Genomic DNA, 26,918 nt, shown 5'->3' on the forward strand with positions numbered 1-26,918 from the left:
TTTTATGTTAGTGAAGGAGCTATCTCCTTTTTGCTTTCTCAGTAAAAACCATCAATCTTATCTATCAGAACCTTTCTTCAGAGTCCCAAATTAGCTTCAGTTTTTGCAATAAAAGTTGGCATGAAGACTCTTTTTTTTTTTCCCAGAACGATATACGCAACTAGAAACGAGGTACCCCGATGTCTACATTTTTCACTCATTAAAGACAATTAATAATCCATTTTGGCTCACAGAAGCTAAATCTTCCATCAACAATTTCTTCTTCCATTTTTTAAACACTCTTAAAGATACTTGCTGAGCACACTGACTCCAGAATCAGCTGATGGTGACTCCATCTTAATGGGTGTTCTTTGCAGGCTCATTACCTGTTTCTTCCCCCACTGCCCCCCCTGCCAGGCTGCTTTGTCAATTTATATCAAACAGCTGTTTTTCAACCTATTACATTATATTGTTGACTACAGTACCAAGATCAATGCCAGAGACAGGTAGATTTCTGGTGGGTTGGCTCTGCATCCTGACACAGATACGACTTTTTTTTTCTTCTGTTATTGTATCAGCAGCATCTTAAAACCTAGAAGGAATCCGTAAAGACCAACTGATCCATCCCCCTGTCTTCACACTGTTAAAGGATTATTTTTCACCTTTGTATTTGAGGTAATTGAGGCTCAAAGAGGTTAAGGGACTTGCTGAATATGTCTGTTAATAAAAGGCACTATATAGCCCACACCTCCATGCACTCTCATGCATGGTACTGTATGCTGTTCATTATGCCCAGGAAGGACAAAGTAAAAAGGCTTGTTTCATACTGTCCATAAGCTTCCAATCTTGAAAAAAATCCATCATCTACACATAAAACCCAAAATATTATATTCCAGTGAACAAATCTACCAGCTACCTGACCTGGATTAAATTGTACCAAATTCTTTAAACCTCAAGCTCTGTTTTCATAAAATGAAGAAAATCGTAACTGTTTTCATAGAGTTCTTTGAGGACTAAATAAGTTAACATATAGAAATCAGCCTAGCATATATAAACAGTAGCTATTATTATTCATTAAATCCTGGTGAGTTAGATATTTAAATTTCCCCAACAGCCTGAATGAGATATATTTAGGAAAAACAAGATAAGGTACCGCTTTAAACTGCAGGTAATAAACATGAAATACTAACCTAAGGAACAGTAGAGACTAGGTACACAAGCAGCTTCATAAAGGTGTTATATAATATGGCATTAACAATTGGTTCGGACAAATAGGAAAGAAGGTTGATGAGAAATAGCTGGCTTCTGAGACTGAGCGTTAGAAATGAGAACTTTACTCTCTTATAAGGTCCTTTGCAGTTATCAGATTGAGCCTAAAGTGACTCCATTAGATAGCAATGCAGTTTTTCTTCCATAAACTAGAAGCCGCCGATTCAAAATCCCTGACTTCTTTAAGGAACAGGTAGGAAGGGACAGAGCTCAGAGACCTGGATGATGCGGCGGAGCAGGGGCAGAACACAGCTGCACCATGCATGTCCAATTATATATGTCTTAAGACGCGGATTATGGATAGCAAAGATGGTAAGAACAGCAAAATCCTCCGTATGCTAATCATTGTTCCCACTGAAGGCCCCAGAGGCTCAGGGGAGGGGCAACCCGCCGACGCGGAGCCGTTTCTCTTACCTTCTAATGCAGTCTGTCTTGGTGCCTGTGGTGCAGCGGGTTCTTCGGCCTCACCCCCGTGTTCTAGGACCCTCTCAGCGATGTCCTGTTCACGGACAGTTAGCTCTTACGGCGACAGAACGCCAAGGCAGGAACCACCTCGTCGCCATCTTGATGACGTCACCCTCTGGCTCTCCCAGCTGCAGGTGATCCACCGAGCGCCTTCGTTTGTTTGAAATGCTGTCTTCATTGGCACTTAAGACACCACACCACCTGGTCATTTTTACTTGTAACCATTCTATCCAATGGACTGTGGCTGTCCAGTGCTTGTGCAAGTTTTACCCAGCTGCTTTCCTTTCAGCCCCTACAACATAAGCCCCATCCAATGAATAGAGTTTTTAAATTTCTTGGTAAATGAGATTCCCTTTATTGGTGGAAGTTGGGTATTTCTACCTTCTACTAATGCCAGAACTGAATTATGACAACAATAATTAGCCCGAATTTACAAGACTGTGTCTTTACAAGGAGACCGTTAACATTATAGCTCATCATTTTCTTAAGAAGGAAGATTCAGATTGGTTTTAACTTCGTTGGAACTCATTCGCCCCTCTGCTAGTTACGCGTCCTGGGCAGAGAGTGGTGAAGTGGAGAGTCTAGGAGGTGCCTGTTGCCAACATTCAGAGTTCTGTCAACCTCTTTTTCATATCAGCTCTTCTGCGTATGGAGGAACAATTCATACTCTTGCTAAAGCTAGAAAAGTGAAGCATCCAGAGATATTGCTTTCCAATAAAGTAGTAATGCTCCATTAGCTGTTTTGCTGTTACACGTTTTACCACAGACGACTCTTCTTTAAGCTGCCTTCCCGTATGTGGCCCTGTGATAAATGTTATCAGTGGTCAGCGGGACAGGACTGCAGGCTGGGCAGAAGCACAGTGGCTTTTTATCTAGCTTAGTTCCCTCTGCCATGCCCCCCCACCCAAAGCGGCATTTTCTGGGTATAATTTATGTTGTGGCATTTCTGTCAGTAGATGTGGTGTCAGCAATTTGTGTTCCTAATGGAAGTTTACATGGAAATGAGATACTTAGCCACAGAATAAAATTAAAGATGGGATAAAACTAATAAAAATTGTAACGCAAAGGTGTTTGTGCCTGCTCGTATCTTTAAAAAAAAATTTAAGTGAGGATTGTCTTTAGCCAGGAAAGCTTGTTTTCCATGTCTAAAATTCTGGTATAAGTAATATGAATAGAGTTAAAGCTAAAATTGTGTCAGCACTTATATTAAAAGCTTCTACACTGCAGAGGCCTTATAGCACTGGGATAATATTTTACGTTAAAATGATATTTAAAGTTTTAGAACCCAGAATGTTTAATAAAATTCTGTGGTGTTTGTACCTTGGGAAAAAATATGTACATGTGATGTATATTTTTGTAAAGTTAAAAAACTCAGCTCAGTGCAAATTTCATTGGAGAAATGATTTTCCTGAATAAATAGTCTTTGTCCCCCATATGGTTTGCCATAATAAGATTTTCAATAATCCCACTGCAGGATGGTGAGAGTATTTAGAAATAGCTGCATATTGCATTAGAAATGAAATAGAAGCATTGTTTAGACTTCTTAGCAAAAGGCCCCCGAGACAGCCCAAGCTCTGGAGTTATTTAGACTCTCAACTTCTCCATCCTAAAAAGGGGTTTTACACAAATGGGATCCTTATTCACTCTGAGGGACAGCAGACAGTGGAGGCACAGTTAGTGTTCTTTCATGCATCTACAACCTCCCTGTTCCCATCTCATTCTTTTCCTCATAGAGAACACATTCCCAAGAAGCCGAGCAGCACATAGACATCGTAATCCTCTAGACGGAGTTTCACCACATTATCATAGGAAGCTTCCGGCCATTGAATTAGCAAAAGATTTTATCACTTACATTCACATGTGTTTCTAAAGTATTTTTTAAAATATCTCAATGGCATTTTCTGCCTTAACTAAAATTTTCTAGTTGATCCATTCATCGAATGGACTGTATCTTTGAATATTTTCCAATATTCTGAGCTGAACGTGAAATGATGATTAGATTATACACAAAGATGTTCAGAAAGGAGATTTACTTTCGTGAATGATGCCTGTATTTCTGAAACAATTTTCCTCGAGTCAAACTGGTGAGAAAGACTTGAACTCCATCAGTTGAAAAATTTCACCCTTTTCAAATGATTTAAGGACCTGTCCTTAGTAATTCTGATTAAAGGTGAATGTTCTAACACTCGGTCCCTATATCAGAGGTGTATCTACCAGTGTCCTGCTAGGATTCTGAAAACACAGCAGAGCAGCAGACACAGCTTACACATACCAAAATGCCCATATATGTATTCAGCTTTGTAAATATGCCTTTAAAAATACCTCGCCATATTTAGCCACTCCTAAATATGTATTTACACAAGTCTACACACTGTAAGTGTTTACCTGGGAGACAGGAACGGTCTCTCTGGTAAATAATATGGGTTTTATAGCCTTTCATGAAGGAATTTTTTGTTTGCTATGTAAAAAAAATCATCTCCTCTCAGTTATAATTTAATAAAATTTTCCTTTCCCTGTAAATTTACTGCATAGCACTTGAGGTAAAGCCTTGCGATGTTAAAAAAAAAAAAGACAACACTGGTGTTAGCTTTGGGTACAGAGTGGCTTTGATTCATTTTGCTAAAGACTACAGAGAGTAGAAAACATGGATATGATTTCTGAAAACCAGACAAATAAAAATAACCTGTCAGATATATTTTAGAGTTAAGGCTATCGAGTAATTACCTATTTTTTCAGGTTAAAAAAAAAAACAACAAAAACAGAACCTCTAGGAAGATCCAAATGATTTAAACCACTTTGCCCTGAATTTTCTAGATCACTGCTTAAATTTACACTTTATATTACATGAGTGGATGTAGGTTAAACATTTTTCAACTCATAAGCAAAACTGTGTTAAATCTAAGATACGATCAAATTCTTATAGAAAAACAGCATTGCCCAGTACACCAGTTCAAGGACAGGAAATTTTCAGTGCATACTCTAACTTGCATATACATGGCCTTGAGCAATTGAGTTGATCTGACTTATGATTCTGAATTTGTAAATTAGGTTGTGATCTACCCTAGACCTAACGAAGGATGGATGTGTACTCAGATATTAAGTACTGAATATTAATAGCAAAAATATATCTTTTTTAAAAAGACACATTTTTCTTTTTTTTTTTTTAATTGAAATACAAAGTGAAATAACACATGGTGCTCGGAATTAAAGAGATGTCTCGTTACTTGGTAGGTTCTCACAATTTATTCACTATCCTTCTCCCCACATTTGCTCTCTCCCCTTATTAAGGCTTTTGAAATCACCTAACATTGAGCAACTGACGTTACCTTTTGTGAGCCATTTTAGGGTCCCAGAAATGGATATGGCTTAATTTGGAGTCCTTTACAGATTTTTAAAGGGAGGATCTCTCAGAAGAGATCACTCTCCTCATCAGCTCACTTCCTTCTAGAAAATAAATGTGCAGGATTTCCAGCAGCTTGCCTCTGGAACCACTAAAGATTTTCCTGTCATCAGTGGACTTAGAGACCTACAAGAGAAGAACAAAAGGAGAGAAGCCCCTTATATGAATTCTAAAGACACTTAATAAATTACAGCCTTGCATTTAAAGGAGACTCCTCTTTGTTCTACATGTTTCAAAAATTTTCTCTTTCAGGATCTTTCTGTGTATGGGTGCCTGTGCACAGAATGTATGAGTTTGATTCATGTTGAGGAGGTGGGAAATGTGGGCATTTTGGGCAAGTTCAGATATGGAAACATTGCAGGCTCTTTTCAGGATAGAAACATACAAACTTTTTAATGGGCCCAATTATTTTACCCCCACATAAAATGCCCGTTGAAATTTGTCAGTGCAAAACAGGTGCTTACATGCCTTCCTATCTCATCTCTAAATGCAGCTCGGAAGAGATAAAGTTTATATATATAATATACATATTTTTAAAATAGGTATGAAAACGTTTACCTCTTAAATTCAGATGTTTTAAGGTACTTTTAAAGTCTTTTTCTTCCATTTATTCTCAAAATGTTGAAAGATGCATCCTGTTATAAAAGATTAAAACAATCTTTTAAAAATAATATTATGATTTGTTTTACCTTTGAATGTACTAGAAATTTAAATGCAATGATATGCTTGAAGAACACGGAACGAGGGGTTTTGCAACTAGGTCACGAATTCAGATGTGATCCAGAGAATACTACATACCCTACAGCTGTCTATTATGAGTATCTAAAATGAATGCAACAAATAAATATCTGATTATAGTTCCATACAAATTTTATACCTACTCTGCTAATTGAAATGGAGCATAACGTACTATTTGTGTATTCAGTTTACACTTTTGAAAATTATTCTTTATCATCTTACATTTTCATAAAAGGAATAATAAATCCACTGTCATGCGAATAATGCCCACGCATATGTTCCAAAGGACACAATATATTCCCCACCTTCTGAGTATGAACCAGGAAGATGTAATTCTTTCGGCTCCATTGTAGATCCTCACACACCTAGGGACATGGCAGGTGGGAAGGATCACTCCTGTGTACAGCAAATTCATCCTGGCCATGGTGAATGATGTTCCAGGGTACTGCAAGAACTAACAGATGAGCAAAATCACTGACCCTCGCATTCGAATCTGAGTCTGTTAGAAGAAGCACTGCCTTTTGTCTCTTAATATCTCACAGACATTTGGGAAATACGACTTCTATTCGTTTACTTCTGACCAGTCACTCTACACCTTATCCCCACTAAGACTCATGCACAAGTATGGAGTGCCAGAGGAAGGACGAACACCTGCTATGCTAAAAATTGCCCCATCTCCTTGCCTGCTTTCCTGGAAACAAAGATGTGCACTTTGACTCTCTTCCCTGAGGGTTCTTTCCTGAAACTGTGACAAGATTTCAGAATTCTTAAGTTTTGCTGGAAACTGAGACCAGCATTTGTTGAGGTGAAGGGAGAGTGTGAAGGGGGCTCAGCTAGAATTAAATCACAAGGCTTCACGTGGCTGCCAAATGTAATCTTACACATACAGTCTTCACAATTCCTAGGTGGCAGTCCCGCTCTAGTCTGTACTGTTGAATCAGTCCTGGATGTATTGTGCTTAGAACTTAATGCTACCTTGTAAGACAGCACAGCATTCAGGGAAGAGAATACAGCTTCATAGGGGAAATACAACCATATCTTATAGAGCTCAGCTAAAAACACGGGGACTGCTTAGAAAAAAAATAGAGGGAATTTGAAATCCCCTTCAAATATCTCTGCTATGCAGAAGGTGCATTAGGCTTATTCTGTATGGAAGCCTCATGGGATAGAGTCTGGATGAATATATAGAAGTTTCTATGAGTGGCCCTGTCCCGAAAAGGAAGACTCACTGCCTCAGCAGAATTTAGGCAGCATCCAGGCACAGGCTAGATGGCCCCTTGGAAATTTGGGTACTGACCTTTCAGCCTCTTTCCAGTGCTGAAGTTGTATGAATCTACAAAACCAAGCCACTTGTGGGAGGTCCAAAGGTGCTCATGGGGCAGTTGGAGGATAATGTGAGACTCAGGCGATACGGTCAGGCCATTCAAGATGGCTGTCCTCTTGCTCACTGTCATCCCCTAGTCGACCAGCACCTGCTTCACCTACAACCTGCCCCACTTAGTGCTTGTTCTAATGCTTAGGCCAGAACGCTTCCACCTGCTAGTTTATTAAAGGGAAACATCTGCCCTCGTGATGGTCATTAATCTGATGGGCTGTGTCCCAGCTGCTGGTTTCCTGGTAACTGATGAGCCAACCTGATGTCAATTCCCACTATAAATGGTAGTCTCCTCCTTTCTTGAGTGGCGAAGGTTACTGTCATGTCCTGCCTGCTGTCTGCCGTGCGCGGTGGGGTGTTGCTCCAGGACCCATTGTTTCAGATGTGTAAGATACCCTATCCAGTAAACCACTGACGTCTCTGTCACTGTCTCCGGGCTCTTTCTTTGCTCTCAAGGCTGGGCAAGCACAGGGCTTGCAGGTCTGTGGGGTGCCGCCCAACACATACCAACTAGGCATATCCTTGTTTTGGTCTTTTCTAAGCCCAGGATTTCTTTCAAGGAGGATGAATTCCCTGCAGTGAATGTGACTGTAAAAAGAACATGGGTTCTACAATCAGAGATTCCCTGATTGAGAATCTTGACTCTTCCATTATACTAGTTGTGTACATTGGAGGAAGGCAAGGAACCTAAGAATCTCAGTCATAAAACTGAGGATTATTATTCCCATCTCAAAGGGTAGTTGTGAGAATAGAAAATCATCTGTATACTGCCTGGTGTATGTAGTAGGTGTTAATTGCTGCAGGTGCATAATTATATGGTACATAAATATTGTGGCCTAAAAAGCCCACTTCTAGACATCATGGGAGAGGATGCTCATATGGCAATAAGTCCTGAAGGCAGTGAGCTAGGGTGATGTGTGTCAATTACCTACTTCTTAAAAGGCTCCCTTTTCCATCAAGAATACATACACTTATGTTAATATGGAAAAGAAAAAAAGATCCTACTGTGGAAATTGTGCTATAAACACCTAAAATGTGGTAAATGAAATAATAATCACAGTGATGAACTTTATCAAAATTTACATGAAATGAATAATGCAAAGGCAGAGGAAATTATTCTCTACTAGCAGCAGAAATCCTCTACACAGCTCCCTCTTAATTTCAAGATTCTTCTAGTGAAGCAGAGTCTGTCTGATTATTAGTACTCTATCTTTTTAAAATCAAATCACCTAAGGATGGAAGCACTGGTCACAAGGACAGTGAGAATTGTCTGATTTCTTTGCTGAAGAAATAAATTCCCAAACTAAAAGTTTTGATTTTCCAACCAGGAGGGCAATTATTTTCACAGATAAATAGTTGGCGAGTTTGATCCAATTAAACTGCTTAGTTTATTAACTAGCTATTCTGTAAAATGTAACCCTCAGCTATAATTATTATGTATAATTATCTCCGTATTTAATCTACTTTCAGGTATTAAGCCTATATTTAACATGGCTAGCCCTTCGAAATTGGAATCAAAGATCTCTGATCTGGTCAGTCTTCACCACATGTATGGGGTATTTCTGTCATGAATTTGCACTTTTACCATCCCTCGAAGGACACAAACAGTAGCACTGGGTTCTTTTCCGTTTTGACAGGAACATGCAATTCACACTGAATTAGTAGTATTAATTAAAATTCCTACTAAAATGATTCCGTATGCCCACGAAAGGATGAGTAGATTTGGTGGAACATTCACTCCTAACTTAAATTGGTAACCTTTAATACACAGGTAAGTTAAGCAGTCTTTTCACTGTTTGGGTTCCTTCAGGCAATCTGGTTACAATACATGACTTAATGCCGCATCCAAAGATGCCTGACTTTGAACTTGTGAATATATAATGCGCAGTCGGAAGCGTGTGTTCCAGAAACACAATTCTCTTGCTCTAGCACAAGCGTACTTGCACACAGGAGAGGGGGCAAGTTATCTGATGGTGAAGGCTCCGGGGACAGCCCCTGGCTTCCTGCCCTACCTTCATGTGGCAGTAATTTCCCTACACAAGAGGCAGAGGGCCTCTCCTTGACACACGGTGTCTGCCTTGCCTCCCACACACAAACCCACAAGAAAGTCTGACCCAGCAAGTATTAAGAAAGAAGTCCTGAGCTGACCACACAGCAACTCTGGAGCATAAGCCGTAGCCACTGCCATGCTCATGGGAAGAGTTTCACTGCATCCACCTGGAAGTGGGCACAATAAAATCCCTTTATCAAGAGTCCCGGTGGAGTGTTGGCAATTGAGCGCATATTCTCCCCTTGGTAGGAACAACTATGGAACAGCATGAAATCTATGCTTTGGCAGCAAGGGAGCTTGGTGCTAACATTTTTCTAAACTGAAAGAAGACGGGTGATTTGGCCTGATACTTACAAGTTATATGGTACGTTAAATCACCTCTAAAAATAAAAACAAAAGATTTGAAGAAAGGTGTGAATCTTACGAAAGGAGAAAGATGGTTAGACAAGCGCTTTGCCTGTTAAAAAATAATAATTTTAAAGCGTGTTGAGACGCACGAGTAGAGGAGACTAAAATATAGAATTGTGAACACCTAAGATGTTCTAGTGTGTTTAGAATTCAAGGACCGAGGGGTCGGGACAAACTCTCACAATAATCCAGAGAGCATTTATCTGTAATCAATCAAAAATTTCTCTTATCCAGTAATTTATTACAGAGTTCAGTAAATACCAGGCACAGACCATAGGCACTAAACAAACACAAATATAAAAAGAGACTGCCCCCACAAAACTCTATTCACAGATATAAGGTATAAACCCTCTGGATAGCAACAGATAAGCACTAAAAACTAAAGAAAATTAGAAAAACTATAGGCATTAAGAAGAAAAATAAATATTCTAGAGAAACATTCACAAATTTTTTTCAAATTTCTCAGTGTGATACTGGGTCTCCACTTTCTTGCTGCTCTCCGCCTTGTCAGATTGCTTCATTGGTCAAAGACACTGCCTCAGTTTCCTACAAGGTCAGGATCATTGTTACTTCTCTTCTTCCTAACTATTGACCCAAAGAAGACAGCCTAGAATAACACAAGCACAATGCTTCTTCCCTAAGGAATGTTTTGGGATTTCTTTCATCAGAATATTGTGCTTTCTCAAAGAACCCAAATGAGTGCAGAGGACGGCTTTGCTTGTGGCCACCACTAACCTCAGGGAGTAGATCTAGAGAACAGAAAGAAGAACAGGGCAAAGCTTCCATTCTCTGAGTTCCCGAGACTTGGTGATAAAGCCACTTCATTATTTGTCGTCTAATTCAATTTCAAGCTGTATTTGATTTGAAAAACACAGTGCTTATTAGATCAAAAACCTGGAGATGATTCATAAAATACAGGACAAAGATATACCGAGTATGTGTGAGCATAGTGCAGACTGACAAAAATAGAGCACAAAACATGTATATCTTTTCCCTAATATGCTCAAGATTTTAAAAGTAAAATGAAGAACCTGTCAATGAGGCTGAAACTGAACCACTCAAACCAGGCTCAAGGTTTAGAAATGAGGAAGAGCCAAACCAATAATAATATTGTGGCATTGATTCTTTATGGTCTCAGTCACACCCACCTCATCACTTAATATATTTTTTCTCCTAAAATGTGTTCAATCCTTTTTGATGGCTTGGCTCAGAGCATAGATAGTGGAGCCAAACCATATCCCTTTGGTTGGTCTTAAGCTTGGCTGGACTTTCAATGACTTCCACATATTAAGAGCCCACTCTCACAAAAGGTTTAATATAATAATGAAGCCACCTACCCAACAACTAATAAGAATCAGCATTTCCCGATTAGTCCTGTGAGCCAGGCACCGTGCATGGAGTTTTGCCACAGTGTGTCACTTAACCCTCACAAGATGCTGAGGTAGGTAGCATTAGCCCCATTTAACAGATAAGGGAATTAAGGCTGGGAGGTTAAGACTTTGCCAAGGTCACAGAGTTTGCAAATGGTGGGACCTTGATTCTGTCCGTTACATTCAAACTGCTGCAGGTTCACAGGCTGTTGTTCCGCTATATTTTGAGGCAAATTTCCTGACAAATTAGGATTGCCACTTCTGGAAATTTGGAAAGCCTCACATTGCTGCATCATGTGAAGACTGGCCAGCATTTCCTGGGGAGTCTGGGAAATAAACTGCTCACCTTCAGTTAGTACAGAGGTCTAATGTTCACAAACATGCAATCAATTACTAACCCCCCTCCCTCTGCCACCAGCACCTCCATCAGCAGCAAGAAAAAATTAGGACTGCTGCACACCCACGCTGCAGATTATTTTTTGTAATTAGTGATCTTTTAATTTCTTTTTTAATGTAGTCAATGGAGTATGAGGTCTCCTGTATGCAAATACTGGGGGAGGGGTTACACACTGTGTGAGTTACCTCAGGCCAAACCCAAAATAGCCCTGGTCCTCCCATCCCTGAACTTCAAAGCCAGCCCCTTCTCCTTGCTGCCGCCACTGCCGCTGCCGCTGCGGTGACTCTGCAGTGGTCACAGGCCGCGCAGCTTGGGTGGTCCCCCCAACCCAAGCATTCCCCAAGCCGAGCTGCAGAGCAACCACATGCGTCGTTCTGGGGTGGGGAAGGCAGGGGAGAAAAAGACAGAGCTGATAAATACACTCTGCCTTCCCCCCAACTCCCCCCTGGGGAAGGTCAACTATATACAAGCCGACTGTGCTCACACAAGGCAAAGCTTTTCCACAGTACAGTACTGTCCCACACTCCCGGGGTGTTGCTTCCTGACTACCGTGCGGCGACACGGGAGGCCACGTGGCACTCATTGGTGGGAAGATCATAAAACTGGAAGCAAAGAAGCCCAAGTTCTGACTCCAGCTATCATTCACAAGCCCAGATTCCCAGCGTTCTATGCCCACATCTGATACTCCTCCGGGTATTGGGCACTGGGGCTTATTAGTTTGTTTCCTGACGATGGGAAAAATATAAAATATTTCTCCCAAATCTCCTCAGCCCCTGACTCTACTGGAAAGCACTGATTTGCAGCAAGCAAGTTTCAGTCCTCAAGAGAATTCAGCTGGAAATCAGCTTTTGCATCTTTCAGAGAGCAGACAGGAGGTTTCAGGGAGGACCTAAGCTCACCTCAGGCATATCTCTTCTGTGGAGAGAGAACAGAAGGTTTTTACACTTGGGATGACTTTTCAGGGGAATCAGGAACTGAGCAGTGACATTATCCCTGCCGTGCATTGGAGAATCCTCTTTCTCCAGCCTGTTATGGGGCTTTAATCTGAGGGACATTATCTGGAAAAGCCTGGGAGAAACAGAGAACCACGAGCCTATGCAGCTCTGGGGGGAGTTTCTTTTCTTTATGAAACTCACAAAGGAAATCAGTCCTAGGATCTGAAAGAATACTAAGGTTTTTTAAACTAAAAAAAAAAAAAAAAAGGCCTCTGGATGTTCCAAGACCACGGGCTACAGAGTAGGGAGGAAGAACTGGCTTTTCTCTGAAACTAGAAAATCCATTTGCCACCTTTGTCCAACAGACACAAGGAAAAGATCCCGTGATCATAAGTTATTTTATCTAATTTTTTCCCTCCTGGTTTCCTTTGTTGTGAGTTCCAAGCTGCTTTTACACCTTTCCATCCTTTACAACTATTGAATCTCTTCTACAGATCTGTAAAAATAAACAGGCCATTTCCAGATTACCAGCCAGCGACACCACATCCTGTGTTGGAGCTGATGATAAATAAGAGTGAGGCAGGTAGTCCCCCAGACACATCTGGGAAGCGTCCTCTTCTCTGAACAGAAGCACACAGCATTCAATTCTAGCCAAAGCTTGTTTGGCCTGTGGTCTGCTGAGTTGAAATGGTTATGCTATTTTTTTTTTTTTCTCTGAATCTAAAGATTATGTTTTTCCTCTGACATTTTTCCTTTTTTAAAATTTTGATATATAAAAAAATAATCCCCTGGGGGAAACTCTATTGGCTTTCGCCATGAATCCCAGGTGCTTTCTAATTAGCTTTAAAACTTATTTTAGAAAAACTTCAAGTCGAAGACAGCTAAAGCAACCAGAAGCCACAGTTTGGGCTAATTAACTCTTCTGGTAACATCTAGTGACTAGAAACTGTGGTCGCAAATATTCTGTGATGATGTAGCCACTCAAGATCTTATCTGCTCTTTTAACTTCTTTTAAATTAATCAGCTTTATAATGATTAACAACCCGAAGTTATTTTTAGCTCTAGTTCTTATTTATTCTTCCATTTATGTATCCTTCCCTTTCTCCCATTTAAATCCTCCAATCTCTGCTTAAAACACAGGAATTTCATGAAACCAGCATCACTCCCTCTGCTCCCCACACATGTGCAAACATACACAGAGGGGGTACATGGAGGGAATAATCTTTCTTTCACATACTGAATTTAGCATCCTCAGAAGCAAGGGCAGACAGAAGATAGGCAAAGAAAGGGAAGAGTATTGCCAGAACTCGCACTTTGCTCCCCAGAATCTTAAGCCTTCCATCTGTAAAGGTTCTGTGATGTGTGCTTCCACCTGCCCTTCTGAAGGCCAACTGCTAGCTTCTGTGCAGATATAACGTGGAGGAATCAGCCTCAAGGAAACCCAGATTTACATATCATAGGACCTTAAGGGGAATTTTTAAAGATACATGTTTACCACTCTTTTCTAAAATCCAGAGAGCTCTGCAGGCCAATGCTGGTTATAAGACCTACATGAAATAAAATATCATTTTTCTGATACATTGATCACCAGTCAGAAGGTTAAACTGAGATTTCCTGGTAAAGCAAGAAAACAGCTCTAAAAGTTGAACTAAAATGAATAAATATGACTACAACAATAGAAACACCAAATGAACATTTTAGTCCTTATTTTCTGCCAGACACTGAGCTAGGGATTTCTGCATGTGTTATCTCAGCTGAGCATTATAAACACGCTCTGTCCGCTCATTCTGTTCTCCAATTATCCCCCCAGGCCGGCCTGCCATATGCCCACCTCCTGCACAGAGATGTGGAATAAGGCAAGACCTTTATACACAAGCACACCAGACCAGTCCAAATCCACCCTGAGAACTTCCACAGCCCTAATCTCAATGCATTACTTCCTAGTGGGAGGAAAAGAGCTCCATATTTGTCAAAAACAAAAGTCTCGGTGTTTGTCTGCCTTTTCCAGGTGCACTTCCTTCAAGTTTCTGGGAGTATTTTATCTACACAAGGAGGAACACTCCAGTGTCTGGATCAATATCTGTAAAACCTTTTAAGCTATAAAAACCATGATCTTCAGCACTCAATATACTCCGACAAGACCACCCTCTATGTCAAGTGAAGTGGGTAAATTCTTAGGTAGGGATTTTTAGACTCACTCCTTGCCTACTAGCTCTTTCAGTGGAAAAGTCCGTAATCATTAAGCTAAATACAAGGGGACAGGCATTCCCAGTTATATAGTTTTAATTCCCTATAAGTCCAACCAGCACAAACTTCATCACTACTTTGTAGTGTTGCTAACTAATGAGCTGAATTTTGGCAGCCTATTAATCTTAAAAATTTTGTAAACATTGATTTTTTTCCCTGGGTTTTGAATGGAGCTAAAATTAGCATTTTTGTTGTTGTTTTGGGGTTTTTTTTTAGTATAACCTCCATTTCAACTTCCTGCTACTGGATATTTTATTGCAACAAACAGCTCTATCCTTGACCAGGGTCTAAAAAGAACTCAGAAGAGTTCTGGGAATAATGGTCCCACCTCTCATCTTGTTTCACACACTTCCCCTGTCCCTTCTGGGACACGGAGCCACCATTGACTTCTAAGGAAATTCACTTGAGGCTCAATTAAAACTACGGGGCACAGAGAAGAAGAGGCATGTTCTCACCTTTTCCTCCCCAGTAAGATCTGTTTCCAGGACCAATCCTGTATAGGAGGACTTTTGAGGGCTTATGGTATGAGACAAAACTTGGAAGTTCAACCCAGCTCTCACTCATTTGACAACTGCTGGTTCATCTCAAGTTTCTCTCATAAGTGCAAACACCTAAAAATTAAAACTGAAAGGCTCTCTCCCACAAAGAAAGTGCTCATGGCTTCCAATTTTCCCCCAACTCTCTCTGGCTTCTTAGTCATTGCCATTTAGCAAACACAGTTTAGGGAATAGCAGTTTTATTAGTGTAAGAGACATGGGGTATAAACTACACTCTGTTTAGGTAAGCTACCTGAGGTCACTTCACATCACCCATTTTCTCATCGTGGGCTCTCTTTAGCATGTTCTCACTCAAAACAGGCTATATACTCTATCTTTCTTCTTTTTTTTTCTCTCTGATAGCATATTCTAGAAGGCTTTGAGCCCCTTCCCCTTATTTTCCTCAGATCTACCACACTGGAGCCTCCAAGACTCTCTTTTCCTTTCTATACTGGACCCCTTCAGTCTGTTGCTATTACTTCATATTTCTGCTGATAAAATACCTATCCAATCACTGAGCATGATCTGCTCGCTTATGACAAACAAACAATCACATTTCTTCTTCTGAAGCATCCTGACATTTATCACTTTCCTTCAGTTTCATGTTACTTACTGAAAGTCTAAAAGCAGTCACCAAATCAGTCTTGGGGGGAAAAAAAAGCATTTCCAGGCAGAAGGCTATGCTTGTGGTGATGAGGAATAAAGGCCCCAAAGTCAGCAGCAGACAGCCAGGTAGAAATCTCAGTTCTGCTGTGTACCACCTGGGTGTCCTTGGGCACATTGTATAAGCTCTCTGTGCCCCTTTTTTCCCACCTGCAAACTGAAGGTAGAATTGTCTCTACTTCACAGGGTAGTTGTAGAGATTAAACGCGATCCTGTGTGTAAACCCTTAGCACAGTGCTGGATGGAAAATAAATTCTTAATCAACGTTAACTACAAAACAATAACATACAACATTGTTTTAACTGAAGGTTACATCAGTCCCCAATTGCAGTTTGAGAAGTATTATCCTACTGTACCACCCTATTTGCAGGAACATTTTATTCTGTAGTATGAGGAACATGGAAAGGTATGCATATATGTATGTGTGTGTATATATATACACATATATATGTATATGTGTACATATTTGTACATGTCTTCTTTAAACTTCCCTTTTACTGACCTGCCTCATGCAGTAAATGCCTACTTTTCATGACATGCTGTCAACCAGCACTGTGAAAGCTAGGAAGAGGTAGGAAACATAGTTCCTGCCCTCTGAAATCCAGCTGGAGGAAAGGACACACACACACTCTACAAGAAACTAACAGCCACACAAGAGCCATCTCACAAACCTATATTAGTCATTGATTAAATGAGTGGCACAGACAGTTCTTCGAGAGTTAAGACAACTCCTGCCTGACAAGGTCTAGGAAGGATGCAGGGAGTGAGGAGAATTAAAGTTGAACCTTGAAACATGGGCCTATTGGGACCAAATAAAAGAAGTAAGGTGAACATAACAACTAGCAGGGAAGTTTCAGAAACAGAGGCTCCAGAGTCTGGACAGACTAGAGCACATTCAGCAGACAGTTAGGCTCTGAATTCTGCCAGAGCAGAGCAGGAACATTTCATACCTACACCTAATGGAAGACAGAGCGGGATCAGCTTACGTTGGGTTCACAGGGTGTGGGCTTTCACTTTGAATCTGCTGTTTTGGTGCCTGTGTAACAACGAAGTTTCATCTGGAGAACTATCTCCTAGCAATTGACAGTGGTTCATTAGGACTCTGTGTTGGGGATTCTGAGGCCACTGGCTCTTAGGGAAACAAAGCATGACTGATTATTAATGTCTGCCATGAGGAAGGAGAAAGAAGTAGCCTACATGCTTTGTGTCTGCCATCCAGGCACTGTAAACAATCGAGGTCAAGGAGGGCGATTTTAGCCAAAGAGTGACATGATAAAAGAGAGGTTTTAAAGAGATTAATTTGGCAACAGATCATAGGACAGGCTGCTGAGAGAAGAGAGGAGGTAAGGAAACCACTTTGGAAACTTCTCCCCAAACCAGGACAGCAACCGTGCAAACATAAAAGAAGGAATACATTTAAGAGACTTTAAGAACAAATCGATATACTTAGCCTGACTACTACAGAGCCTTTAACCTGAGTGAGGGCATTTTTTAATAGACTTGATGTTTTAGAGCAGTTTTGGGTTCACAGTAATACGGAACAGAAGGTACAGAGATTTCCCACACCTCTTGACCCCAACACATGCATAAGCCTCCCCATTATCAACATTCCCCTACCGCAGTGGCACATTAGTTACAATTGATGAACCTACACTGACACATCACAGTCACCCAAAGTCCACAGTGCACATTAGGGTTCACTCTTGGAGCTACACATTCTATGCGTTTGCACAAATGTTTAATGACGTGTATTCACCATTATCGTATCATACAGTGTAGTTTCACTGCCCTAAAACTCCTCTGTGCTCTGCCTATTCCCTCCCCACTAGCCCCTGGCAACCATTGATCTTTTCACTGTCTCCACAGTTTCACCTTTTCCAGAATGTCATATAGTTTCAGTCATATAGTACATAGATTTTCAGGTCGGCTTCTTTCACTTAGTAACATGCACTTAATTTTTCTCCATTAGAATGAGCTTGATAGCTCATTTCTTTTTTAGTGCTGAATAATATCCATTGTCTGGGTGTACAAAAATTTATTTATCCATTTACTAAAGGACACCTTGGTTGCTTCCAAGTTTTGGCAGTTATGAATAAAGCTGCTATAAACATCCATGTGCAATTTTTTGTGTGGACATAAGTTTTTAACTCTTTGGGGTAAATTATGAAGGAGCCCAATTGCTGGATTATATGGTAAGAGTATGTTTAGTTATGCAAGAAACTGACAACTTATCTTCCAAAGTGACTGCCATTTTGCATTCCAACCAGTAATGAATGCAAGTTCCTATTGTTTCACATCTTCTCCAGCATTTGTGGTCAGTATTCTGGATTTTGGCCATTCTAATAGGCATGTAGTGGTTTCTCATTGTTGTTTTAATTTGCATTTCCCTGATGACATATGATGTGGAGCAGAGTTAAGGCGTTTTGATTCTTGAGAAGGGTATCATTTTGTCTAGTTCTTCCAATAGCAAAGATTTGTTTATTTCATTCATCCATTACCAAGCCTTGTCACCTAGCAGACAGCAAAGTAAGAGGGTATTTGAAATACAGTACAGGTGAATTCTGACAAATAATAGCTAAGGAAAAATTTGGATGAGGTGTATTTCTAACATCAGTGAGTATTTTGGTAAATATGGTAAAAGCTTTTTCCTGGTGAAGCAGAGGCCACCTAGAGGGAGTCAATGACCTTGGGCAGAGGTGTTGGAAGATACTAAACATAATCTTGCCTTCTTCATAATTTTGACCAGCAGCTCTGGCCCTGCCTTAGTCACCCACTTTTGTCTCTCCATCTTGTGTGCACTTGTACAAGGTTACATCATGGCAGTTATGCCAGAAGTAAAGCCAGATCTCATTTTAAGCACAAGTCTCTAAAAGCCTCCTGGAGGATAGGGCAGAGGGAAAGAAGGAATACTGTTTATAATCACTGACACTGAAAAATGTATTTATTTGTTATTTCACTGAGGGACCACTCTATATGAAGCTCTGAATTAAAAACAATTTCAAAAGTATAGGAATGACATATAGCCTCCAAAACCATATACCCTTCCTAGAAGAAAAAACACGTTTATTAAAATTAAGGAATACAGCAAGAGATGGCATAGACCCTATATAGAAAATATCCCTGCCTTGTACCAAGCCAGTAATAGTCTTATATATGCTGCCAGTCCGGTGAATAAAAGTATGACTTGGGGGACAGGAATAACCATTCACATAAGTGCTGAATCACAGAGATTTCCCCAAGCTTGGGCAAGTGCTAGGCAAGAGGGAATAACAAATGAAGAGATGCTGTTTGGAGAAGAATGGGCCCTGACTGGGGCTCCCGCCTCCCTGCACAAATGTGTTGATTATGTGACTCCAACTAGGCTGAGGGAAAGATGGTTGGAACGTTTCCTTAGACAATGGACTGATTGAAAGGTCACTTCCTGCCACTTTCCATATCCCTGAGGGGAAATCCCATGCTGGCTCTGGTACACAGGGATGGCTATGTTGAAAGCCAGGCTTCTGAACAAATGCCTGCCAGCCAGAGTCACTGGCCTCTACTTTGGGGTTTAGAGATGAATTAAAGATAAGTATTCATGCTTAAATGTCCACTCAAACATAATGCAATCTGTACAATTTTCAATTCACAACCATTGCAAAGTAGCCGTGAGTGTTTTTCTATACTTCGTTGACCCTATGATTTTTCATACCATCTAAGAAACAGAAATTCCTCACTCCCAAATGAGCAACATTTTGAACTCAACCCTGACCCTAACGTGATAAAAATCTGTGCCGTTGAAAAGAAACATAAAGTGTTTTGTTGTTTTGTTCTGTCTCTTCCCCTGAAAGCCATCCAAGGGCAGAATCCTGTTGCCTGTGTTCACAATGAATATGACATAGAAAGAACATGATATTTTAGACAGAGCTTTCAGAAAACTCTATATAAGGACAAAAAGAAACATTTGATGCTGAATTCTTTCCTAATTTAAGACATTTTGAGTCCAGTTTTTATTTATTTATTTTTTTAAAGGAATAAGACAAATTCCAGGACAAATGCTCCTGGGATTTCTTGCGTGAGCTGAACGTAGTGATGAGCAGACACTGTCTAAGTCATTGCAGGAACCCTAGATAACCTAAATGTTCCCTCTGTGTGCCCAGCCAGCAACAGCCTGCAAACAAGATCTCACCCCTTCCCCAGCTGCATCCACACTCCCTGAACTCTGACATATTTCACTACCCTAGCATTTCAAACATGCTGGTGTGTTATTTTGAAATTGCTCTCACATTATTTCGTGGGAACATTTAATAATCGAATGCAATGCTTATCAAAGCAGATGATCTGCAACAGAATCACCTGGCGTTTTTGGGGTTGTTTTTATAAATTTATTTATTTTTGACTGCATTGTGTCTTCTTTGCTGCGCACAGGCTTTCTCTAGTTGCAGTGGCGGGGGGGCTATTATTTGTTGCAGTGTGCGGGCTTCTTATTATGGTGGCTTCTCTTGTTGTGGAGCACAGGCTCTAGGTGCGCGGGCTTCAGTAGTTGTGGCACGCAGGCTCAGTAGTTGTGGCTCGTGGGCTTAGTTGCTCTGCTGCATGTGGGATCTTCCCGGACCAGGGCTCAAACCCGTGTCCCCTGCATTGGCAGGCAGATTCTTAACCACTGTGCCACCAGGGAAGCCCATCTGGCGTCTTTTTAAAATGCAGATTCCTGGGCCCCGGCCTGGAATGTGGAACATCTATGCGAGAGGCCTGGGTATCTGCAATGTTAGAGAAAATCCTGTGGTTTGGATCCACAGTGTAAAGAATCCTGGACTCCAACTATAGTCTTAGTTCCACTATTCACCATTCACTGTAGACTTTCAGCCAGTCATTTAATCTCTGGACTCAAGTTTTTCCAACTGTAACATAGGATTATTGTGAAATAGTATATGCAAAAGTACTCATAGATATAAAAAATTATTCACACGTGTACTTGTGAATTCCCTAGTTAGATGATAAAATCTTTGAGACCCAGGAATCTCTTTATTGTACTTTCCTTATTGGTAATGTCATATTTATAGCTGGATTTCAGTAAATAGTTGTTTAATGTACTATACAGCACAAGATTCGGAAGGATTTGCACCCTGATACATAGAGAAAGTTAATTAGCCAACAGGAGTCCACATCAATGTAGAATTTACCTTGGACCAGGGTCGTCCCTAGGATTTGAAGGTTAATCAACTATCAGAGTTGATTAATTAAACTGTTGTTTGCTGTCTAACAAAGCTTATTAAGGTGGACATGTAAGGCCTCCTTGCCTATTTATTCAATTTTCCAAGAGAAAAATAACTCAGGTAGCCTGACAAGTCAGGCTGACTACCCAAAATGGATCAGAGTTAAGAGTAAGGAGATTTTGTTTTAATTAAAAAAAAAAAAAGAACTTTTATTGTGGACATTATTTTAATGCTTTCTCATGTCAATACATTTAGTACTATATTATATCCCTACTTTACAAATGAATAAACTAAATCACAGCCTGATTTGTCTGTCTCCACAAGAGGAAAAGACCCATCAAAGGGTTGGGCTGATCACGTGGGCCTGACAGGGCATCCTACACCCAGAGAGCCATGAATCTGCTGCCAACAGTCACTGAGTAACTGACTCCCTTGTGCTCTGTTCTATGGCTGACCAACTCCATTTTTTTTTTTTTGATTGAGATATTTATTTCTTTAAGTATGGTAAAGTCTTCATTCAGGTTTAGGTCCGTTTTATAGCCTTGGAGTTATTTCGTCTTGTAAAGTCAGTGTTTCCACAAGTTCATATTATGTGGTAAAAAGATGAGCACTTTTTTATATGAATAATTATGTATTTATGATATGGTTATCAGAAAAAAATGTATAACCAGTATACCAATCCTAATTTCAAAAATAGTATTACAAAGATGAGGTTAAATAATTTTAAATGGTGAGTTGATATAAAGTTAATTTAATGAAAAACATTAAATAATAGTTTAGGTATTGTGCAGATATCACCAACTTGTGAAAGGAGTAATAAGGGCAGTTTGGGGAAGACTGGTTTAAATTGACTTTGCATACCTCTCTGTTTCATCTTGAGTTGCTTTTATAATTTAACTTTAAGAAAAAATGTTCGTTTCTCTATCCTCAAGTTCTTCAGCAGCTGCCTCAAAGTAGTCCCTCTTGAACCAACAACATATGTGTACTTCACTTGAAATTATGCAGCTGATTATGTGATTCCAAATCACACTAAATACAAAGATAGTAATAATAGCTTCATTTATTGACTATTAGCATGAATTATACACTGGTTTAGTCATTGTACATATAGTGTTGTTAATTATCAGAACTCCTGTGGGGTAGGTATCATTATCCCCAATTTATAGGTGTGCAAACTGTGAAAGTGAATAATTACCTATAGCCCCCTAACATGCTAAATGTAGGAACCAAACATGGAACTCAAATCTGTCATTTCCTTAAGTCTTTGTTCTTTCCCCAATACACATTGCCTCTCTGTACTAAATTTCCTAAACTATACGGCCAAATATTTTTAAATGTCTTACATAGTAAAGTTGCAGTGAGAATACTGAAGTTGTAGAAGAACTATAGGCTATATCTGTATGTGTCTTTATGTGAACTGAATTGATTATATTTGTAAATGGGTTACTTCCAAAGTGCCAGGCACCTTATTATATCTCCTTTTCAATGAAGCCAACACTCCGTTCTTCCCATGGAGATCAAAACCTGGCAACCGTATTCGCATATGAGACCCTAGCTGGTCCTGGCCCGCTAGGAATCAACATCTTTCCTAAGTCAGAGTTGCTCTGATTGATTTTCTTTCCTGCAAATCTGGACTGAGGACTACTTTGCTAAACAGAGGACATGTAAATTGGGGAGCTGTGAACAGTAGAGGGTGTAGAGAAGCAGAGAGGGAAGACTGAAGCAGAGGTGTACCTAGAACTGGAGAACAAGGCCTTGAGAGAGAGAGAGAGAGAGACAGAGAAAGAGACTATGTTACACAACAGAAAATTTAACACTTGGCCTCTAGCTAGAAAATTTTGAATGAAGAAGAGTATCTCAAGGAGTGTGAGTCCCTCATGAGCCCCTCCTGCCCTTGTGCTCTGTGAAGTATCCTTACAATAAATTCTTATGTTTCAATTAAGCTAGTCTGACACGGATCTCTGTTATTATAACCAAAAGGGTGTTAAGTAATATAGTCGCAATGTTGGAAAGAAATTTCTCCTTAAAAATTTTCCTTTGAGTAACCTTGAACCATTCAGTTTCTTCTGATCATTTACTGGTAGTGACCATATTAGAGATGATTTCAGTTAGTTCTAGAAGCCAGTCCATTTAAACCAAATTGTAATGTATACATTCAATATGCAGATAACTGACTCAAGTTCTTTGATGGGTTTCATTAAATTGTCTAAATATTTTTGCATCATAAAGACATTCAAATGAGAAAATATCACATTCTTCCCAAAACCACAAAAAAAAAAAAAAAAGGCTTCATTTATCAAACAAACACCTATTCATCTCACTTAGCTCCTACTCATCCTGTCTTAACCATTCTTACTGGAAACTCCAGAATAATTTTTGGCCCAGACGAATGTAGAAGCAGATTTAGAAACCAAAGCATGTATATTTAAAATCTGCCCCTTATTTAGCATGTGTTAATATGATGGTGCATACCAGAGGAACAAAATAAAATCATCACAAGAAATGACTGCAAAACACAAGCACTCTGGATAATTCAAATGAAGCCTTTTAGCTGGCTCAAACAATTTGGTTTTGATTTCATACATCACCAAAGTGAGACATTAAAGAATGCTCTATACAGGGCACTTTTTCTTTTGTTCATCCATGTTTTCCCCTGGGTTTAAGAAAGAAAAAAAAACAGTGGAAAATCATAGCATTTTTTAATTAAATTGATTTTTTTAAATGAGTTTGACAATTAAAATCAGATTTTTTTAAGCAAGAAAAAAATACATATGAGTAAGAAACTTATACTAATAGTTTTAGCAGAATGTGGATTAAATTATTGGTTTTTAAACCACGCTTTAAAAATGGCATTGACTCTGGAATGGAAAAATCAGTAAATCCAAAGTAGAACAAGATTTCAACACTAGTAAAATTGAAAGCTAAATTAAAACTTTGTGTACATTATTTGCAAACGTAATAATCCTAGGAAGATTCTGACTATAACATCTTCCTAGCTGAAGCTGATCTTTTCCTAAGTGTTTGCTTTCACTGATTGTTTCTAGTTTATTAGAGAAATTCTTCAGGCTATAGCTATTGAAAACTGCAGCTGATCCTTCAAGTAGATTTTGGGTAGCAAATCCCCATGGGCCTGACTATCCAGTCTGTTGGCCTTGTTTCTTTTGGCCTAAAAGTTTTTCCTTTCAATATTTCCTGCCCCACGAGAGGAAAGGAAAATCTAGAGAGGTGGGAGGTACCATTGCTTTGTGAGCTGCCATAAAAGTTGGCAGGTGCTAAGAGACTGGAGTGCTAGGAGACCACTAAAGTTATAAATACATGTTTTAAAAAAAGCTTGTGAGTAGTACGTTAATATTATTGTATGTCATGCTGTAGATGAGTTTACTTCTACAAAGTGAACCCCTTGCTGAAAAAATGAGCCAGCAGAGATTACTTTTGATAGGAAGAATTAATGCAGAAGGCTTCAACTGAATACTTCTTTTTGAAACCTAAAAACTCAATGTGCATTACTCATTAGGAGTAATTATTAAGCCCTGTTAATATACAAGTATATAGCAGAGTAATGGACCAGGCTGGCCCCCCACGGGAGAGTAAGCAACTTCCCGTGAAAAGCCTGTTGGAGACAATGTCTCCCTAAATTCCCACAGTGGTGCTTCAGTCCCTGGTTAATGCCAATGGAAACCTGTAGCTGTCAAAAAGCAAACACCTTTAAGGCTCCATGCAAACTCTTTCTGCTGCTTACAGGATCCTTCCCCTTACTCCTTTCTTTGGGAAGAAATATTTTTTCGTTTAGTCTCAATTTCAAGGACATTCCTTATCTGAAGATTTTCCCCCATCAGCTCCTTCCTTTCACCCAACCACCACGGCAGCTGAATTAATAGATCAATCACATGCTCCTCTGTGTTACCATAGCACTGTGTTAATACCTGTAGCACAGTACTTATCATGTTGTATTATAATTAACCCTGTGTGCATGGATCTATCATCACGATCCTGGAGATTTCTGAAAGTGGGGACAATATGTTATTCATTTAGTGCTTTGTTTATAATAGGTACCCAAAAGATATTCATCAGAACAAGTGAATGAAATTCTCTTAATAGAAGTATACTCATGCTTTCACTCATTCCTACCTCTATTCAACAAGTAGTGTTACTTAGAACATATTTTGTGTCTTACTGCAAAATATTTTCAGATCCATTCCTGAAAAGCAGAGGATAGAGAAATGGAGGTCCCTGGAAATCTTTCAAATGGATGACATCATGTAGTGGACAAGTGCAGAGAAAAAGAGACAAGAATACAACTTCTCCTGATTAACAATTTTGCTTATGGCTATCTCTGATACTAAACATATAGCATGTGCTTGGTGAAGGCTTTGTGAATGACGGATTAATTGATTACAGTTGAGGTTCAACTGTTTTCTGTCCAAGCAGGCGATAATAACATCTGCTAAAAATGTCATCTTCTACAAAAACTTTCTTATAAAGTTTTGTCCTAACTATTAACCCACACAAGACTGATGCCATTCCTTACTAAAACCTTTAAAATTTCTTGTTTGTATATCTTTATACTCTAAATATTTATCATCATGATTATACTTATACAGTATTTGCTGATACTTGGTGCCCTTTTTTAATATGCTGATTTTCTCAGAATTAGAGAAAAACATTTTCTCTTTGAACTAAAAACTAATATTTTTATGCTTTTATAAACCAGGAATTTGATTAATTGGTTCTTCACCAGAACAGTGACCACTTAACGTTAACAATGATCACCCAGAGGCAGTGCAAGTTTTGGGGCTCCTTCTGTAGCCTCATCAAGTGACAAAATTACATTTGGTGCCATGTTAGTATCAAGCATAGATGACCATACCATAACTTCTTAAGCTTTCACAGTTGAAAGAGACTTCAGGAATACTCTGTTTCAAGTTCAATGCAAGAATCCCTTCCCCCCACTTCCACACCACTAAAATCTGTGGCTATAACCAGGGGCAGAAATTGTCTTCCACATCGACAGGCTATTCCATTTCTGAAGAACTCTGATTCTTAGAATGCACTTCCCTTTACTGAGCCAAAATCAGATTCCCTGAACTTCAAACACTGATCCTGGCTCCAGCCTCTAGTGTTTCAAAGATCTAATCTAATCCCTCTTCAAATACTGAAAGGCAGCCATGCTTCCCTCTAGGTATTTTCCAGTACAACTTATAAATCTGAATAAATCTGTATCATCCAGCACACATGTGTCTATTAACCACAAGGACATCATGAGAGATCACTTCAAAGGCCTTGCTCATGTACCGATGCCAGTATTTTTTCAACCACCAATTAAATAAGCAAAGTGAATTGGTCACGATTGCTCTTAAGAAACTCGTGGTGGCTCTTAATGATCACTGTCTACTTTTGGGTGCACATAGCAATATGCTTAGTAAATCATTGCGAAACTGGCTCATTTTGTTTCCAGAATCTCTATTTCATTCTGTCACAATTCAACTGGTGGGCATGGGGTGGAGGCAGGGGTAGACTCTAAGTATTTGAAATGGAGGAAGGGGATAGATTTAACACAGGGAACTGGTTACAAAAGAAGCAGAAAGGCTCACTGAACAGGGATTGGTGAGGCAACCCAGAGATTAGAAATAGCAGGAAGTCACTGGGACTTCTAGGCTAGAGGAGAAAAGGGAGGAGCCTATGGGACCAGGGCCAGGACTTAGGGTCACCCAGAGGAAGATGGAACTGGGACAGGAAGGTAGAGCGGACTTGCAGATACAGAGAAGCCACGGGATATTTCCGGAGATATCACCTGAGGCACAGAGAAAATAACCTGGCTTTCCCCTTCCTCCAGCCCTTTACTCTCCCATTGGGGTTTCCCACTGGGGAGTCAGCTGACATGGAAATCTGGGAAA

General features: G+C 39.8%; 1 long non-coding RNA gene across 3 annotated transcripts in view; it reads right to left on the reverse strand.

Moving 5' to 3' along the window:
- Positions 1 to 1,668: 1,668 nt before the first annotated feature.
- Positions 1,669 to 26,918, reverse strand: part of LOC309659020 — a 159,387-nt gene continuing 134,137 nt past the window's right edge. For 2 of the 3 annotated variants that reach the window (XR_014262506.1, XR_014262507.1), the window contains exons 4-7: positions 6,157 to 6,305; positions 5,672 to 5,748; positions 5,040 to 5,239; positions 1,669 to 2,515 (exon numbers count right to left, since the gene is read on the reverse strand). This is a non-coding gene — a long non-coding RNA (uncharacterized lncRNA). The remainder of the gene's footprint in view (positions 2,516 to 5,039; positions 5,240 to 5,671; positions 5,749 to 6,156; positions 6,306 to 26,918) is intronic. The other variant, XR_014262508.1, reaches the window with a different exon arrangement.

Source organism: Balaenoptera physalus, assembly GCF_965194825.1.
Source record: "Balaenoptera physalus genome assembly, chromosome: 3".
In the NCBI taxonomy this organism is placed as follows: Eukaryota; Metazoa; Chordata; class Mammalia; order Artiodactyla; family Balaenopteridae; genus Balaenoptera; species Balaenoptera physalus.